This window comes from Nomascus leucogenys, chromosome 7b (genome assembly GCF_006542625.1).
Source record: "Nomascus leucogenys isolate Asia chromosome 7b, Asia_NLE_v1, whole genome shotgun sequence".
Taxonomy (NCBI): domain Eukaryota; kingdom Metazoa; phylum Chordata; class Mammalia; order Primates; family Hylobatidae; genus Nomascus; species Nomascus leucogenys.
In genome coordinates, this window is record NC_044387.1 from 28,712,570 (window position 1) to 28,728,391 (window position 15,822).

Sequence of the window (15,822 nt, forward strand, 5' to 3'; positions counted from 1 at the left end):
CATTATTGATTTCAATGTTTTAAATTAATAGACTTTATTTATTTAGAACAGGTTAAGATATATAGAAAACTTGAGCAAAATGTACAGTTCCCAGAGAGCCTCTCACCTTTCTCCTCCGTACCTGCCCAGTTCCCCCTATTCTTAACATCTTGCATTAGTGCGATACATTGTTACAGTTGATGAACCCAATATTGATACATTGTGATGAACTAAATTCCGTAGTTTACACTAAGGTTGACTCTGTGTTGTACATTCTATGGGTTATGACAAATGTATAATGACATGTATTCATCATTAAAGCATCATAGAGAATAGTTTCATTGTCCTAAAAAATCATCTGTGCTCTGCCTGTTCATCCCTTCCTCCCGCCAATCCCCTGGCAACCACTGATCCTTTTACTGTCTCCATAGTTTTGCCTTTTCCAGAATGTCATATAGTTGGAATCACACACTATGTAGCCCTTTTCAGATTAACTTCTCCAACTGTTATTTTGCTCCGCAAATTTCACCTCCTGGTTGTTTCCCAGGCATACTACTCTTAACAAAGAAGATATCCTAGTTTTGTGGTATAGAACTAATTTTACATTTTCAACAAAATTTCAGAATGAATCAATTTACTGTTAGAGAAACTAACAACCCAAGAAGAGCTGATAATTCACTTTGAGTCCGAAGGAAAGAAAAAAAAGCGATGTCCCAGCTCAAGGCAGTCAGGCAGGAGAAATTCTTTCTTACTTAGCATTTTCTTTTCTATTAACCTAATTGGATGAGGCCCCATCATGTTAGAGAGAGCAATCTGTTTTGCTCAGTCTGCTGATTCAAATGTTAATTTTATTCAGAAACACCCTCACAGACATACCCGGAATAATATTTGACCAAATATCTGGGCACTCTGTGACCCAATTAAATTATCAAATTGACACATAAGCTTAACCATCATAGAGACTGAAAGGAGCAAACTCCTGTGTGTGTGTGTGTGTGTGTGTGTGTGTGTGTGAGAGAGAGAGAGAGAGAGAGGGGGGGGGGAGAGAGAGACTAGTGAGATCTTTTTCTCTTTCCAGAGACACAAATACTATCTAATATATTCGCTGAGTTGTGAGTTGCCTAAGAGTGGGCTCATCTTAATCATCTTGCCATTATTGTGCCACACAGAATATCTGCTGCAGAGCACATACAGGGTAAGTCTTGGATAAATGAACAAATGGATAAATAAGTAAAAGTAACTCCTGCAGTGCAACATACAAAGGGAGTAGGGTCCTTTTTGAAAGAGTTTAGTTGATGGCCCAGAATTTGGCTGTTTGATTTTGTATTTGTGTTTTGGTTTTGGAAATCTGTAGTTTTTTTTTTTTTTATTTTAGGCTTAGGGATACATGTGAAGGTTTGTTACATAGGTAAACTCATGTCATGGGGGTTTGTTGTACAGATTATTTCATCACCCATTTATTAAGCCCAGTATCCAATAGTTATCTTTTCTACTACTCTTCCTTTTCCCACTCTCCACCCTCAAGTAGACCCTAGTGTCTCTTGTTTCCTTCTCTGCGTCCATGTGTTCTCATCACTTAGCTCCCACTTATAAATAAGAACATGCAGTATTTGGTTTTCTGTTCCTGCATTACTTTGCTAAGGATAATAGCCTCTAGCTCCATCCATGTTCCTGCAAAAGACATGATCTTATTCTTTTTTATGGCTGCATAGTATTCCATAGTGTATATGTACCACATTTTCTGTATCCAGTGTGTCATTGATGGGCACTTAGGTTGATTCCGTGTCTTTGCTATTGTGAATAGTGCTGCAATGAACATTCGTGTGCGTGTGCCTTATGGTAGAATGCTTTATATTCCTCTGGTTATATACCCCGGAAAAAGATTGCTGGGTAAAATGGTAGTTCTGCTTTTAGCTGTTTGAGGAATCACCATACTGCTTTCCACAATGGTCGAACTTATTTACACTCCCATCAACAGTGTATAAGTGTTTCCCTTTCTCCGCAACTTCACTAGTATCTGTTAGTTTTTGACTTTCTGGTAATAGCCATTCTGACTGGTGTGAGACGGTATCTCATGGTGGTTTTGATTTGCGTTTCTCTAATGATCAGTGATGTAGGGAAAAGAAAGAGAGATCAGACTGTTACTGTGTCTATGTAGAAAGGGAAGACATAAGAGACTCCATTTTGAAAAAGACCTGTACTTTAAACAATTGCTTTGCTGAGATGTTGTTAATTTGTAGCTTTGCCCCAGCCACTTTGACCCAACCTGGAGCTCACAAAAACATGTGTTGTATGAAATCAAGGTTTAAGGGATCTAGGGCTGTGCAGGACGTGCCTTGTTAACAAAATGTTTACAAGCAGTATACTTGGTAAAAGTCATTGCTATTCTCTAGTCTCAATAAACCAGGGGCACAATGCACTGCGGAAAGCCACAGGGACCTCTGCCCTTGAAAACGGGGTCTTGTCCAAGGTTTCTCCCCATGTGATAGTCTGAAATATGGCGTTGTGGGATGACGAAGACCTGACTGTCCCCCAACCCGACACCCGTAAAGGGTCTGTGCTGAGGTGGATTAGTAAAAGAGGAAAGCCTCTTGCAGTTGAGATAGAGGAAGGCCACTGTCTCCTGCCTGCCCCTGGGAACTGAATGTCTCAGTAAAAAACCCGATTGTACATTTGTTCAATTCTGAGATAGGAGAAAAACTGCCCTATGGTGGGAGGTGAGACATGTTTGCAGCAATGCTGCCTTGTTATTCTTTTGGAGAGAAACATAAATCTGGCTTACGTGCACGTCCAGTCATAGTACCTTCCCTTGAACTTAATTATGACATAGATTCTATTGCTCATGTTTGTTGCTGACCTTCTCCTTATTATCACCCTGCCCTCCTACTACATTCCTTTTTGCTGAAATAATGAAAATAGTAATCAATAAAAATTGAGGGAACTCAAGAGACCGGTGCCAGTGCAGGTCCTTGGTGTGCTGAGCACCGGTCCACTGGGCCCACTGTTGTTTTTCTGTGCTTTGTCTCTGTGTCTTATTTCTTTTCTCAGTATCTCATCCCACCCGACTAGAAATACCCACAGGTGTGGAGGGGCAGGCCACCCCTTCACAGTGATGTTGAGCTTTTCCTCCAATGCTTATTGGTCACATGTATGTTTTCTTTTGAAAATTGCCTTTTCATATTCTTTGCCCATTTTTTAATGGGATTGTTTTCCTCTTGTAAATTTGTTTAAGTTGCTTCTAGAAGTTGGCTGTTAGATCTTTGACAGATACTTTCTTCCATTCTGTAGGTTGTCTATTTACTCTGTTGGTAGTAACTTTTGCTGTGCAGAAGCCCTTAAGTTTAATTAGATCCCATTTGTCAATTTTTGTTTCTGTTGCGATTGCTTCTGGTGTCTTTCTCAAGGAACCTTTACTCGTTCCGATGCCCAGGATGGTATTGCATAGGTTGTCTTCCAGGGTTTTTATAGTTTTGGATGTTACATTTAAGTTTTCAGTAGTTTTTAGTTCACCTTGAGTTGACTTCATTATATGATGTAAGGACGGGGTCCAGCTTCAATCATGTGCATATGGCTAGCCAGTTATCCCAGCACCATTTATTGACTAGGGAGTCTTTTCCCCTTTGGTTGTTTTTGTCAGCTTTGTCAAAGTTCAGATGGTCATAGGTGTGCAGCCTTATTTCTGGGCTCTGTGTTCTGTTCTATTGGTCTATGTGCCTGTCTTTGTACCAGTACCATGCTGTTTTGGTTACTGTAGCCCTGTATTATAGTTTGAAGTTGGGTAAAGTGATGCCATCAGTGTTGTTCTTTTTGCTTAGAATTGCCTTGGCTAATCAGGCTCTTTTTTCAGTTTCATATGACATTTAAAACAGTCTTTTTCTAGTTCTGTGAATAATGTCATTGGTGGTTTGATAGGAATAGTACTGAATCTGTAAATTGCTTTGGGCAGTATGGCCATTTTAATGATAGTGATTCTTCCTATTCATAAGCATGGGATGTATTTCCTTTGTTTGTGTCTTCTCTGATTTTTTTGTGCAAGGTTTTGTAATTCTCATTGTAGATATTTCTCACCTTCCTGGTTGTCTGTATTCTTAGGTATTTTATTCTTTTTGTGGCAATTATGAATGGGATTGTCTTTCTGATTTGGCTCTTGGTGTGACTGTTGTTGGTGTAGTGATATTTGTACATTGGGGAATTCATAGTCTTAAGAGACTTAAAGAACCGATAAGTTCTATATTTTTAATGCACTGAAGCTCTTAAAAATTAACCGAAGTGGCAGTTTGTCCTTACTGTTAGTGCATACAATTAGAAAATTATTTGGAGGTTGTGCTAGAGTGGCAATAATGGTACAGTGGAGGCTAAAGTAATAATGATTTACAGAACTCAAAGCATCCCAGATTCCAAAAATATGTGACTTGAAGCTAGACAGAACATGCCCATTGATATGATTAGGCTTTGTGTCCCCACTCAAATCTGATTTCAAATTGTAATCTCCCTAAGCCCCATAATCCCCATGTGCCAAGGGAGAGATGAGGTAGAGGTAATTGAATCATGGGGGCAGTTTCCCCCATGCTGTTCTTGTGATAGTGAGTAACTTCTCACTAGATCTGATGGTTTTATAAGGGGTTCTTCCCGCTTTGCTCAGCACTTCTCCTTCCTGCCGCCTTGTAAAGAAGGTACCTTGCTTCCCCTTCACCTTCCACCATGTTTGTAAGTTTCCTGAGGCCTTCCCAGCCATGCTGAACTGTGAGTCAATTTCCTTTATAAATTACCCAGTCTCAGGCAGTTCTTTATAGCAATGTGAAAACAGTCTGATACACCCATTTAATTATTTCCAAATTTAGCTGCCAGATAAGTCTTTGCTCCTTCTCTGAAATTGTTTACTCATTTGTAAAACAGAACAATAATGCCTTATGAATAGGGTTGTTTTAAGAATTGAATGAGATAATTTACTTTAAGTGCCTGAGTATAGAATACGTGGACACCAGTGTAGCGTGGGTCTCCTCTGGGTCTAACTGGGCTCTAGACATGCATGGGGAGTTGATTCAAAAGAATGAACAGAAATTTTATTTACAGAGATACCAAGGAGCTTCCCTGGAAACAACTTTTTGATCATTTGAGTAATGTGTATATCCTAATATTTAAATGATGTCTTGTACTTGGATTTTTCTTCTGGCCCAGCATTTCATGTTTGCATATTATATAAGACTGTGAGAGAGGAGGCTTAACAAGGATGTAAAAAGAGGAAGAGCAGTTTCATAGAAATCTCTGTAAACTATTATGGATATCAGTAGGGCTTAGATCCCATTTTTCTTATAAATGAAGAGAGGAGAAATATTTTCTCCCACTTTACCACAGACCTTTATGTATCATTGACCCTAAAGCAGTTCTTCTCAACATTTTTTAATATCACGTGAACATAAAAACTATAATATTTGTATGTCACCATGGGGTTACTGGAATAGATCCAGGGTCATCACCATGGTGCTTGATGAAAAAATAAGGTGAGGTCAAGGGTAAGGTTAGTATATGAAGCTTGTGCTGGGAGGTACTGTTCTACTAGAGATGGAACTAAATTTTTACTTTAAGTTGTATGATAAAAACCCAAAAATAAACCCAACCTAAAATAAAAAACAGGATCAGTTACAAAGTTCACAGTATTCATGATGTAAAAATAATTCCAGAGTTTTTGTTATTCTTTTCGATAGTGAGATCAGAGAAAAACATCTCCCATGAGACTTCACTATGAAGACATTATGAAATATGGTAAAAACAAATGTCTTCATAATCATATTTATGATAAATATAGTGGTGAGTTTCACAGGGATTTAAATAAAATCATCCAGTATAGCCTGACATTGATTCAAATCACTATTCAAGAAAATGAATTTTGTGATGTGTGTGTGGTAGAGAGTATAATGTAATGAATTCTGGATACTCAATTTTATGATGCGTTGGCCTAATCTAAGTATAACTTTTAGAATAAAGTCTTTCTAAACCCTGCCTACATATTAGAATCACTTTTGGTACTTTTGAAAGACATGTATGCCTGGGCCCATCCCCACAAATTCTGATCCTTTTATCTTGGGTGGGATCTAGGCATAGGCTAAGAATTATAGATGCATGACATTTTCTTCAGATAATCCTTCATAAATATTATTTCTCTCCACTGAGTTTGCTGTGAATGTGACACAATATACATTTGTCAGGAAGAGAATGTATTTCCTGACAAAGGCTCGATTCATATATATTTTATATTTTTAATCAAGTGCAGAGCCTTAACAGTTAGCTGACTTGTAGGTGGGATTGACAGTATAGTATAAAATCAAGCAGCCTGACAAGAACACGTGCTAAGAAAGTTGTGAACAGTATCAAGATTCCCTTCAAGAGTTCTGGGCAACTTTTCACCCACATTTGAATGGGTGAAAGAAGCTTCAAAATTCTTGGCCATTGATTATAACCACAGTAACCTGGAATAGTTTTAGAGCAGCTATAACCAAACACCCTCCTTGAGCCATAACAAAATTATCAATAAAACTCCATTAGAATGTCTTTGAGCAATGTGACTTCTAGTATTACTCTCCAAGAAAAATGGGTTTCAAAAATATGCCACAAAAGTGAATGATGTGAATCCTTACATGGATATGTTAACTATAAATATATAGAAATAAACCAGTTCACATTTAGGGGATGCTATCAAAAATATTTATTAGTTTTACATATGCTGATTTGTTGCCTTCCTTGTGGGAAGTATTTAGCTAAAAGATCCAGTTGTCTATTAAGAGTATTTGTAATTCACTATAATGAAAGCATGTCATCTGCACACAACAAATGATCTTTAAAAATATATATAACAGTTTTATTAAGACATAATTCACGTATCATACAATTCACTCGCTTAACTTGTACAATTCAATGATTTTTAGTATATTCACAGAATTGTATGATCACCACTACAATCCATTTTAGAACATTTTCATCACCCCAGAAAGAACCTCCACACCCATTAGTAGTCACTCCCCATTTCCTCCCAACCTCTGCTTCCCCAGCCCTTGGGAACCACTAATCTACTCTTTGTTTCTATAGATTGTCCTATTTGGAACATTTCATGTGAATAGAATAATACAATATATCATCTTTATGATTGCCTTCTTTCACTTAGCACAATGTTTCCAAGGTAATCCATGTTATAGCATGTGTCACTACTTTGTTTCTTTTAATTCCATTACATGGCTACATCACATTTTACTTATCCATTTATCAATAGATGGCCAGTTAAGCCAGTTTCAACTTTTTGGCTATTAGGTATAATGCTGCTACAAACATTTGTGTGAAAACTTTTGTGTAGATATATGTTGTCATTTGTCTTGGGTATATACCTCAGGGTGGAATTGCTGGACTGTGTAGTAACTCTATGATTAACCTCTAGAGGAACTTCCAGACCTTTTCCAAAGTGGCTGTACCATTTCACATTGCCACTGGCCTTGTATGAGGGTTCTGATTTCTCCACATCTTCTCCAATGCTTGTTATTGTCTGTTTTTTTTTTTGATTTGAGTCATCCTATTAGCTGTGAAGTGGTATCTCAAAACCACTAAAAGAACTGTTCTTATTTGCATTTTTTCCCTGATGGCTGATAATGACTAGTGATGAGCATTTCTACATCTTTTTTGGAGAAATATCTATTCAGACCCTTTGCCTATTTTTGTGTATTTTATTCATTTAATTTTAATAATTTCAACTTTTTAGATTCAAGGGTACATATGCAGGCTTGTTACAAGGGTATATTGCATGATGTTGAGGTTTGGAATATGATTGAACCCATCACCCAGGAAGTGAGCATAGTAGACAATAGTTATTTTTTTTTTTTTTTTTTACCTTTTCTCCCCCTTTTAGTAGTCTTGAGTGTCCACTGTTGCCATCTTTATGTCCATGAGTATCCAATGTTTAGCTCCCATTTATAAGTGAAAACATGCAGTATTTGGCTTTCCACTCTTGAGTTAATTTGCTTAGGATAATGGCCTCCAGCTACATTCATGTTACTGCAAAGGACATGATTTCATTCTCTTTTTATGGCTGCATAGTATTCCATGGTGTATATGTACCACATTTTCTTATCCAGCCCACTGTTGATGGGCACATAGGTGGATTCCATGTCTTTGTTATTGTGAATATTACTATGATGAGCTTATAAGTTCTTGTGTTTTTTTGGTATAATGATCTATTTTTCTTTGGGTATATACCCAGTAATGGGATTGCTTGGTTGAATGGTAGTTCTGTTTTAAATTCTTTGATAAATCCTCAAACTGCTTTCCATAGGGCCTGAACTAATTTACATTCCCACCAACAGTGTATAAGCCTTCCCTTTTCTCTGGGTATTTCCCTTTTCTTTGGATATTAGACCTTTGTTAAATGCATAGTTTGTGACTATTTTTTCCCATTCTGTAGGTTGTCTGTTTATTCTGTTGATAGATTTTTTTTTTTTTAGCTGTGCAGAAGCTCTTTAGTTGCCATTTGTCAATTTTTATTTTTGTTGCAACTGCTTTTGAGGCCTTAGTCATAAATTGCTTCCCAAGGCCCATGTCTGGAATGGTGTTTCCTAAGTTTTCTTCTAGAATTCTTATAGTTTGAGGTATTACATTTAAATCTTTAATCTATCTTGAATTAATTTTTATATGTGGTGAAAGATTGGGGTCCAGTTTTATTCTTCTACATATGGCTAGCCAGTTTCTAGTACCATTTATTGAATAAAGAGTTCTTTCCCTCTTGCTTATTTTTTCCAATTTTGTCAAAGATAAGATGATTGTAAGTGTATGGCTTTATTTTTGAATTCACTATTCTGTTCCATTGGACTATGTCTGTTTTTGTACCAGCACCATGCTGTTTTGATTACTGTAGCCTTATAGTATAGTTTGAAGCTGGGTAATGTGATGCCTCTGTCTTTCTTCATTTGGCTTAGGATTGATTTAGCCATTCAGGTTCTTTTTTGTTTCCATATGAATTTTGGAATTTTTTTTCTAATTCTGCGAACAATGATGTTGGTAGTTTGATAGGGATAGCATTGAACCTGTAGATTGCATTGGTCTCTAAGACCATTTTAATGATGTTGATTCTTCCAGTCCATAAGCATGGAATGTTTTTCCATTTATTTGTGTCATCTTTGATTTCTTTCAGCAGTGTTTTGTACTTTTCCTTTTGTACTTCTCCTGTAGAGATCTTTCACATCCTGGGTTAGCTGTTTTCCTAGGTATTTTATTTTATTTAATTTTATTTTTTTGTGGCTATTGTAAATGGGATTGCATTCTTGATTTGTCTCTCAGCTTGAATGTTATTGGTGTATAGAAATGCTCCTGATTTTTGTACATTGATTTTGTATTGTGAAACTTTCCTGAAGTCATTTATCAGTTCCAGGAGACTTTTGGCTGAGTCATTAGGGTTTTTGAGGTATAGACTCATATTGTCAGTGAATAGAGATAGTTTGACTTCTTCTTTTCCTATTTGGATGCCTTTTATTTCTTTCTCTTGCCTGAATCCTCTGGCTAGGGCTTCCAGTACTATGTTGAATAGAAGCGGTGAAAGTGGGCATTTTAGTTCTCAAGCTTCTGCCCATTCTTAAATTGTGTTATTTTATTCTTTTTGTGTTATAAGAGTACTGTGTATATTCTACACAGAAGTCTCTTATCAGACATGATTTTCAAATATTTTCTCCCATTCTGTGAATTGTCTTTTCGCTTTTTGGATGGTATTCTTTCTAGTGTAAAAGGTTTACATTTTGATGAAGTCCAATTTATTTTTTCTTTTGATGTTTATGCTCTTGGTTATCATATCTAAGAAACCATTATTAAATCCAAGGTCCAGAAACTTTTAGCTCCTACTTTTATGTCTGTGATCCATTTTGAGTTATTTTTTGGTGTCTGTGAAATGAAGAAAGGATCTAAATTTATTCATTTATTTATTTTTGTATGTAGATACCCAGTTGTCCCCTCCACATTTGTGGAAAAGACCATTCTTTTCCCATTGAATTATCTTGGTACACTTTTTTTTAAATTTTAATTTAATTTTATTTATTTATTTATTTTTATTATTATACTTTTAAGTTTTAGGGTCCATGTGCACAACGTGCAGGTTTGTTACATATGTATACATGTGCCATGTTGGTGTGCTGCACCCAGTAACTCGTCATTTAACATTAGGTATATCTCCAAATGCTATCCCTCCCCCCTCCCCCCACCCCACAACAGGCCCCTGTGTGTGACAAAGGGCTAATATCCAGAATCTACAATGAACTCAAACAAATTTACAAGAAAAAAACAAACAACCCCATCAAGTAGTGGGCGAAGGATATGAACAGACACTTCTCAAAAGAAGACATTTATGTCTTCAAAAGACACATGAAAAAATGCTCATCATCACTGGCCATCAGAGAAATGCAAATCAAAACCACAGTGAGATACCATCTCACACCAGTTAGAATGGCCATCATTAAAAAGTCAGGAAACAACAGGTGCTGGAGAGGATGTGGAGAAATAGGAACACTTTTACACTGTTGGTGGGACTGTAAACTAGTTCAACCATTGTGGAAGTCAGTGTGGCGATTCCTCAGGGATCTAGAACTAGAAATACCATTTGACCCAGCCATCCCATTACTGGGTCTATACCCAAAGGATTATAAATCATGCTGCTATAAAGACATGTGCACATGTATGTTTATTGCGGCACTATTCACAACAGCAAAGACTTGGAACCAACCCAAATGCCCAACAGTGATAGACTGGATTAAGAAAATGTGGCACATATACACCATGGAATACTTGGTACACTTTTAAAAAGTTAATCAAACACGCACACACATGCACACACACACATTTATATAAGGGCTTATTTCTGGACTTTCAGTTCTATTTCATTGATCTATATGTTTATCCTCATGCTAGCACCACACTGTCTTGATTGATGAAATTGGAAAATGTGAGTCCTCTTACTGGTTCTTCTTTCCAAGATTGCTTTGGCTGTTTTGAGTCCTTTGAAATTGCATATAAACTTTAGAATCAGCTTGTCAATTTCTCCCAAAAAGCCATTTGGGATTTTGATAGGGATTGTGCTGAATCTGTAGATCAACATGGGGAGTATAACCATCTTAACAATATTAGGTCTTCTGATCCATGAACATTTACTTAGGTTTTTCCACTTTAGATTTTCTTAAATTCTTTCAAATAGTATTTTGTAGTTTTCAGAGTTTGTTTTGCACTTGTTTTGTTAAATTTGTTCCTATGTATTTTATTCATTTTAATGCTATGTAAATAGGATATTCTTAATTTCATTTTTGGATTGGTCATTGCTAGTATATAGAAATACAATTGATTTTTGTACATTGGTCTTATACCCTGCAACATCACTTCACTTGCTTCTTAATTCCAATAGGCCTATTAGTGGATTCCTTGGTATATTCTATATAGAAGGACATGTCATATGCAAATAGAGATAGTTTTACTCTTTTCCTTTCTGGATGTCTTTTATTTCATCTTCTTGCCTAATTGCCATGTATGGAACCTCCAATACAGTTTTATTTATTTTTATTTTAAATTTTTTTATTATTTTATTTTATTTTTCCATAAGTTATTGGGACACTGGTGGTATTTGGTTACGTGAATAAGTTCTTTAGTGGTGATTTGTGAGATCCTGGTGCATCCATTACCTGAGCAGTATACACTGCACCCTATTTGTTGTCTTTTATCCCTCATCCCCCTCCCACTCTTCCCAAGTCCCCAAAGTCCATTGTATCCTTCTTATGCCTTTGCATCCTCATAGCTTACCTCCCACAGGTCAGTAAGAACATACGATGTTTGGTTTTCCATTCCTGAGTTATTTCACTTAGAATAATATTCTCCAATCTCATCCAGGTCATTGCAAATGCTGTTAATTCATTCCTTTTTATGGCTGAGTAGTATTCCACTATATACTGAGTAGTATATAGTATAGTATATACTATAGCATATATATATTATATATACTATATATACTGTACTATATATAGTATAGTATATGTAGTATAGTATATATACTATATATATAGTACATTATATACTATATATAGTACAGTATATACTATATATAGTACAGTATATACTATATATAGTACAGTATATACTATATATAGTACAGTATATATAGCATATATAGTACAGTATATACTATATATAGTATATACTATATAGTATATATGCTATAGTATATATAATACTATATAGTTATATAATACTATATCTATAATATATAGTATATATTATATATACTATATATACGATATATAATATATATTGATACTATACATAGTATATATAATATATTAATTGTATAATTATATAATATATTAATATTATATATTAATTAATATATAACATTAATAATTAACATTATATAATATTATTAATAATCAACACCATATAATTATTAATTATATAATTATTAATTATTAATTATATACTATATTAATATATTAATTATATAATATATTAATTTTATAATTATATAATATAATATATAGTATATATAATACTAATTATATACACTATATAGTGTATATAATACTAATTATATATACTACATAGTATATATAATACATATATGGTATATATAATACTATATATACTATAGCATATATGCTATAGTACATACAATACTATATATATAGTATTCCATCATATATATATAGTATTCCATCATATATGTGTGTGGATATATATAGATATATGTGATATATCTATATCTATATCTATGTATCTATATATATATATCACAGTTTCTTTATCCACTCATTGATTGATGGGCATTTGGGTTGGTTCCACAATTTGCAAATGTGAATTGTGCTGCTATAAACATGCATGTGCAAGTATCTTTTTCGAATAATGACTTCTTTTCCTCTGGGTAGATACTCAGTAGTGGGATTGCTGGTTTAAATAGTAGTTCTACTTTTAGTTCTTTAAGGAATCTCCACACTGTTTTCCATAGCGGCTGTATTAGTTTACATTCCCATCAGCAGTATAAGTCCCTGATTGCCGCATGTGTGCCAACATCTAATGGTTTTTGATTTTTTGATTATGGCCATTCTTGCAGTAGTAAGGTGGTATCACATTGTGGTTTTGCTTTGCATTTCCCTGATCATTAGTGATGTTGAGCATTTTTTTCATATGTTTGCTGGCCATTTGTATATATTCTTTTGAGAATTGTCTATTCATGTACTTAGCCCACTTTTTGATGGAATTGTTTGTTTTTTTTTCTTACTGATTTGTTGGAGTTCGTTGTAGATTCCCAATATTAGTCCTTTGTCAGATGTATAGATCATGAAGAGTTTCTCCCACTCTGTGGGCTGTCCGTTTACTCTGCTGACTATTCCTTTTGCTGTGCAAAAGCTCTTTAATTAGGTCTCAGCTATTTATTTTTGTTTTTATTGCATTCGCTTTTGGGTTTTTGGTCATGAAATCCTTGCCTAAGCCAGTGTCTAGAAGGGTTTTTCCAATGTTAACTCCTAAAATTTTTATAGTTTCAGGTCTTATGTTTAAGTCCTTAATCCATCTTGAGTTGATTTTTGTAGAACCTGAGAATGAGGATCCAGTTTCATTCTTCTACATGTGGCTAGCCAGTTATACCAGCACCATTGTTGAAAAGGGTGTGCTTTCTCCACTTTATGTTTTTGTTTGTTTTCTTGAAGATCAGTTGGCTGTAAGTATTTGGGTTTATTTCTGGATTCTCTATTCTGTTCCATTCATTTATGTGCCTATTTTTATACCAGTACCACGATGTTTTAGTGACTATGGCCTTACTGTATAGTTTGAAATCAGGTAGTGTGATGCCTCCAAATTTGTTCTTTTTGCTTAGTGTTGCTTTGGCTATGTGGGCTCTTTTTTTGTTCTATATGTATTTTAGGATTGTTTTTTCTAACTCTGTGAAGAATGATGGTGGTATTTTGTTGGGGATTGCATTGAATTTGTAGATTACTTTTGGCAGTATGGTCATTTTCACAATATTGATTCTACCCATCCATGAGCATGGGATGTGTTTCCATTTGTTTGTGTCATCTATGATTTCTTTCAGCAGTGTTTTGTAGTTTTCCTCGTAGAGGTTTTTCGACTCTTTTGTTAGGTCAATTCCTAAGTATTTTATTTTTTTGCAGCTATTATAAAAGGGGTTGAGTCTTTGATTCGATTTTCTGCTTGGTCGCTGTTGGTGTATAGAAGAGCTACTGATTTGTGCACATTAATCTTGTATCTGGAAACTTTGCTGAATTCTTTTATCAGTTCTAGGAGCTTTCTGGAGGAGTCCTTAGGATTTTCAAGGTAAATGATCATATCGCCAGCAAACAGGGACAGTTTGACTTCCTCTTTACTGATTTGGATGCCCTTTATTTCTTTCTTTTGTCTGATTGCTCTGGCTAGGACTTCCAGTACCATGTTGAAGAGGAGTGGTGAGAGTGGGCATCCTTGTCTTGTTCCTGTTCTCAGAGGGAATGGTTTCAACTTTTCCCCTTCAGTATTATGTTGGCTGTGGGTTTGCCATAGATGGCTTTTATTACAATAAGGTTTGTCCCTTGTATGCTGATTTTGCTGAGAGTTTTAATCATAATGGGATGCTGGATTTTGTCTGATGCTTTTTCTGCATCTATTGAGATGATCATGTGATCATCTTTTGTTTTTAATTCTGTATGTGGTGTATCACATTTATTGACTTATGTATGTTAAACCATCCCTGCATCCCTGGTATGAAACCCACTTGATCATGGTGGATTATCTTTTTGATATGTTGTTGGATTCAGTTAGCTAGTATTTTGTTAACAATTTTAGCATCTGTGTTCATCAAGGATATCTGTCTGTAGTTTTCTTTTTTGATTGTGTCCTTTTCTGGTTTTGGTATTAGGGTGATGCTGGCTTCATAGAATGAATTAGGGAGGGTTCCTTCTTTCTCTGTCTTGTGGAATAGTGTCAAAAGGATTGGTACCAATTCTTTGAATGTCTGGTAGAATTCTGCTGTGGATCCATTTGGTCCTGGACTCTTTTTTTTGTTGGTAATTTTTAAATTATTGTTTCAATCTCACTGCCTGTAATTGGTCTGTTCAGGGATCTAATTCTTCCTGATTTAAGCTAGGAGTGTAGTATTTTTCCAGGAATTTATCCATCTCTTCTAGGTTTTCTAGCTTATGTGTGTAAAGGTGTTCATAGTAGCCTTGAATAATCTTTTGTATTTCAGTGGTGTCAGTTGTAATATCCCCTGTTTTGTTTCTCAATGAGGTTATTTGGATTTTCTTTCCTCTTTCCTTGGTTAATCTTGCTAATGGTATATCAATTTTATTTATCTTTTCAAAGAACCACCTTTTTGTTTCATTTACCTTTTGAATTTTTTTGTTTGTTTCAGTTTCATTTAGTTCTGCTCTGATCTTGGTTATTTCCTTTCTTCTGCTGGGTTTGGGTTTGGTTTGTTCTTGTTTCCTTAGTTCCTTGAGGTGTGACCTTAGATTGTGTGTTTGTGCACTTTCAAACTTTTTGATGTAGGCATTTGGGGCTATGAAGTTTCCTCTTAGCACCACCTTAGCTGTATCCCACAGGTTTTGATAGGTTGTGTTATTATCATCATTCAATTTGAATAATTTTTAAATTTCCATCTTCATTTCATTTTTGACCCAATGTTCATTCAGGAGCAAATTATTTAATTTCCATGTATTTGCATGGTTTTGAAGGTTCCTTTTGGAGTTGATTTACAGTTTTACTCCACTGCGGTCTGAGAGAGTGCTTGATATAATTTCAATTTTCTTAGACTTATGAGGCCCGTTTTATGGCCTTATCATATGGTTTATCTTG